This window comes from Myotis yumanensis, unplaced genomic scaffold (assembly GCF_028538775.1).
Source record: "Myotis yumanensis isolate MYYU_CA2020_CCGP unplaced genomic scaffold, mMyoYum1.0.hap1 SCAF_20, whole genome shotgun sequence".
Taxonomy (NCBI): Eukaryota; Metazoa; Chordata; class Mammalia; order Chiroptera; family Vespertilionidae; genus Myotis; species Myotis yumanensis.
This window is the reverse complement of record NW_027223771.1, coordinates 504,451-509,630: the sequence shown is the minus strand read 5'-3', so window position 1 is coordinate 509,630 and position 5,180 is coordinate 504,451.

The following is a 5,180-nucleotide window of genomic DNA, read 5'->3' as shown; positions in this document are numbered from 1 at the left end:
TCATGTCACTCATAAATGAAAACAGCTTGGCTGGTGTGGCTCAGTAGTTGATCTATGAACCAGGAGGTCAGGGTTCAATTCCCAGTCAGGGCACATGTCTGGTTGTGGGCTCGATCCCCAGTGTGGGGCGTGCAGGATGCAGCCCATCAGTGATTCTCTCTCATCATTGATGTTTCTATCCCTCTCCTTTGCTCTCTGAAATCAATACAAATATATATATATATATATATATATATATATATATATATATATATATATTTTAAAAAATGAAAACAGGAAATCTTAACGTACAGCCTTCCCTGTGTGTGTGGTGGGGAGTTGTTAACGTTTTTAATAAGATTTCAGTTAAACATTTAAGTGAATACTAAGGGGGGGAGTGTTCCCTCAGAACTGAAACCTCATGCTAGAACCCCTTCTCCCTGCTTTGTGTTAAAACTAGGAAAGGGGAGGGACCATACAGGCAGAGCAGCCTCTCCAGTCGCCCGAAGGGTCCCGCTAACCTGGCTCTCCCACGTTGCCATGGCGATCCTGGGTTCCCAGGGCGTCAGTTCCAAATCCCAGAGGCAGGGTGGGTGGCTGTGCCCCAGGCCTCCGTCCCCACCAGACAGGCCAACCTGAGCCCCAAAGTACTCCTCTGGAAAGAACGGGATATTTTAAAAAGTGGCAAAATCAGAACTCTGTTGGACTATTAAAATCATTGTAAATTCCGTATTGTGAGAGACCCGTGAACTCGTTCAGGCATGGGGAATTCTCAGGCGTTGCTTCCTCAGCGCTGCCAAAGATGAGAAGCCTCAAAAAAAGGGCCCTTTTCAAAAGTTCTCCCGATGAAACCTCCTGGCCCCATGTGCCAGGGGATCCAGAGCCAAGGCGAGGGGACAGTCTGGCCACCTTCTGTCCAGCTCCAGGCCCCTCGACCCACCCTCCACGTGCCGCCCATCAACCTCGGCCCCTCCTGTCTTGGGGCCCCTCCCCCTTCACCTTCCAGCAACACCAAGCCAGCTGCTGCCAGCCCCAAACGGCCCTGCCCACTTGAGTCCCTAGATGCCCTCAGCCCTCTGCCTGCAGGTCCCGGCAAATCCACACCGTCCTTCGGTCTGAACCCCGTGGTTTTCCGCTGTCCCAAGTCTCCCCTGACCCCTCTTTCTCCTCCACGACCACCTTGTCCTGGACTCCGGTCACGCTGCCTCCCCACCCACAGCCCGGCTACAGGGGCAGCCGTCATGGCCGGTTTTACCCCCTGGGCCTGCCCCTGGGAGAGCCGGTCCATGGCTGGCAGCATCGCATCCGTCGTCCTGGGATACACAACGAGGAGCCGGGCCATCGGAGTCCCTCGTTCGCTTGTTCTCCCTCCGGAAGGTGAACTGGGGAGCGAAGCAGGTGGCGGCAGGAGCTGCAGCCAACAGGCGTCTCATGAATGACCTCCCATCCCGTCAACCACTGGTCGGCAAACTGCGGCCCCTTGAGTGTGGCTCTTCCACAAAATACCACGTGCGGGCGCGCACGTACAGTGCGATTGAAACTTCGTGGCCACACTCAAGGGGCCAAAGAGCCGCATGTGGCTCGCGAGCTGCAGTTTGCCGACCACTGGCGTAAACCATGTCGTTCAGGGAATTTATACGACGAAGGCTCTCAGATTTTCAGTGGGCAAACTCACGTGAGGAGTGTATTGGTTTTCTGTTGCTGCCACCACAAAATTATAGGCTCAAAACCACAGCAGTGTACCATCCTACCATTCTACGGTCGGCCTGGGTCGCACTGGGCTACTACCAAGGAGTCGGCAGGGCAGGGTTCCTTTCGAAGGCTCTAGGGGGGGCGCCGTTTTCTTGCCTTTCCCAGTCCATAGAGGCCGCCTGCTTTCCTTGGCTTGTGGCCCCTTCCTCTATCTTCAAAGCCAGCGATGTCGCGTCTCTCTGACTCTCCTTCCATCGTGTCTCTCTGTGAGCCCCGCCGGGAAAGTTGCTCAGCTTTTAGGAACTCGTGTCATTAGACTGGGCCCACGCACACCGGCAGGACAACCTCCCGTCATCTCACAGGCCAGGGCCCGACTGCCAGGTGAGGCAGCAGATTCCGAGGTTTCGGGGTGAGGGAGGGTCTGGGCACCTTGGAGGGGCCAGCATCCTGTCTAGCACGAGGAGGTTGTACGACCGCACAGGTCTGAATCCAGGAGCTTTTCTCGGGGGTGGGCTGGAAACCCAGGCAGCCCGGAAACCGCCGCCCTGCAGACCATCCTTCCAGCCCTGGCCGGTGTGGCTCAGTGGACAGAGCACCGGCCTGCGGACCAAAGGGTCCCGGGCTCGATTCGGTCATGGGCACGTACCTCGGTTGCAGGTTCCCGGCCCTGGTCAGGGTGCGTGCAGGGGGCAACGAATCGATGTGTTTCTCTCACACCGATGTTTATCTCCCTCTCCCTTCCACTCTCTCTAAAAATCAATGGAAAAATATCCTCAGGTGAGGCCTCATGGGGGAGCTGGGGGTGAAGGACAGAGAGACGGGGCTACAACCTGATCTGTTCCAAGCTTTGTGAGGAGGCCTCTGTCGCTTTACGTAAGAGGAACCAGAAGATGGAGCAGATCCTGGGTGAGAGGACCAGGAAGAGGGAGGGATGGTGGAGAGAAGAGAACATGGTGCCGGGAGTGAGCAAGTCCAATCGCCCTCCACCAGAACCTCTGCTGTCAGCCAGGGGATGGCCGGAGAGAGGGCGGGACGACCGCACGGAGAACTCTGCGGCTCAGGAGTATCTGAGGGATTCCTTACTACCGAGCACATGGGGCCGGAGCCGTCTCAGCAGACGCGGGCCCCTTGCCTCCGACACCTTGGGAATATATACGCTGCCAGAACCTTTGAGGACTCACCTCTGGAGAAAAGGGGGTCCCAGAACCGGCTGAGACCCACCTACAGGAGCCTGGCAGAATGGGGGCTCAAAACAGACATGAACTTGGATGCGGGAAAATAGAGAAGCCCGTATTCCTGTCACCCCCGAGCTGTGGGTGGGATTCACGCCGCCTACAAGAGTTTGGGAGCAGCGGGTCCTCTGCCCAGCACAGTCTCGGCCACGGGCATCACCTGTTCAGAGCAGCTCTGGAAAGCTCTTTTCTGGTGGCAGGAGTCTCCGAGATTAGCCAGGAACGCAGAAGGAAAGTGCCTCTCGGGTGGAGACAAGTTTTGGTGTCGTCCCCCAGGGGGCGGAATGCGAGCGCTGACGGGCAGGTGTCCCCTGAGCTTCCCTGAGCGGCGCTGCCCCAGAGCAGGATGGGAGTGTACACACTCCAAACCCCTCATTCTCTTCCTCAGGCACATGGGCCTCCGTCCACTCTGTGGCCCTGAGAACATCAGCCTGCCCCTGGGAGACTGGGCTTTCAAAATACCTGCTCAAGACACAAAGGCCCGGCTGGCGTGGCTCAGTGGTGAGCGTCGACCTATGAACCAGGAGGTCACAGTTCGATTCCCGGGCAGGGCACATGCCCGGGTTGTGGGCTCGATCCCCAGTGTGGGGTGTGCAGGAGGCAGCAGATCCATGATTCTCTCTCATCATTGATGTTTCCATCTCTCTCTCCCTCTCCTTTCTTCTCTGAAATAAATAAAAATATCTTTTTAAAAAAGACACAAAGGCTTCTGAAAGATTGTTGTTGGCTTTTTAAGGGATGCAAACATTTTACCCAACTACGTATTTCGACAAAAACAACTGTTACAACAAAATCAGGTAAAAATTCACAAAGGTATACAAGTCTTTAAAGGAAAATATTTTCCCCCTTAAAACAACGTACTGAAACACAGAAAGTGAAAACTGTAGAAACAAGAGAAATAGACAGAAATACAACAGTGGTGGAGACTAACATACTTCCCTTAGTCTTCAAGGATGCAAGCAGGTAAAAATTAAAGGTCCATAACATGATAATTAATAAGATCAAATTAATACACATAGTTTGAATTTTGTTCCCCTCGGAGATTATACCTTCTTTTGCAGTTTCCTGGGAATATTTATTAAAATCAACAATTTATTAGATCCTAAGAAAACATAAATAAACCCTAAAAGGAAGAAATTGTACAGGCCACACCCTCTTTGACAGCAAGGCAGTAAAACTAGGCATTTATAGCAAATGTTAAAAACAACAACAAATATCGAACTTGTCTGGGAATGAAAAAGTGTAATTCCAAATAACTCTTTCAGTAAAAAATAGAATCTCAAATTATGACACCATACCTACAAATCTAAGGGGTATGTGTAAAGAAGAAAAGCCATAGCCATAACTGTAGCTGTTACTAGACAAGAAAAAGTTACAATGGTATTCGACTTGAGAAGGTGAAAAAAATAATAAAATAAAGAAATTAATGAGAACAAAAACAAAAATCACAAAATGCTAAGACAGTACAGTAAGGTATAAGAATCTGAGTTGGTTCTTTGAAAAGACCAATAAAACAGACTAATTCTGGGAAAACGCATTGGAATAAGGGGAAGCATGACACCCAACATGAGAAATGAGAACAGGAAATACAACAACTTCATGCCAGCAAACCTTAACAGAATCATTATTTAGGACATGAAAATGGCCCAAAACGTACAGAATAGGAAGAACACTTGAAGAGACCAATGAGCACGGAAAACATTGTCAAAGATTTTTTCCTAAAAAGGCACTAGACTTGGACAATTTTATACATGTTATAAAAACTTCAAGGAGCAAAAAATTCTAAATATGATTTATTATTTAAACTGTTCCAGGGCATAGAAAAAAGAGAGTTTCCCAAGTTTTCTTTTTAAGATGTTAACATAAACCTAACACTATACCTGACAGAGACAGAAAATAATTATATCATTACCCATCTGAATATATGAAAAATTCCAAAATAATAGGGGCAAACCAAACCCAGAATATTTTTATTTTAAAGCTCTTCTTTATATTATACAAGTAATATACGAATATTGTAGAAAAATCTGAAAATACAGATAAGAACACAAAAGTCTATCCTAATCAACCCATCCTAAATAACCACTGTTAACATTGAATGGAGATGCACATTGAAAGGATAATATATCATGACTGAATCAGGTTTTCTAAAAATGCAGAGAGGGTTACCATTAGCAAATCTATTAAAATAATTCATCTTAAGTCATGATAAAGAATAACCACCTGCCTGGCCGGTGTGGCTCGGTGGTTGAGTGTCAACCTATGAAGCAGGAGGTC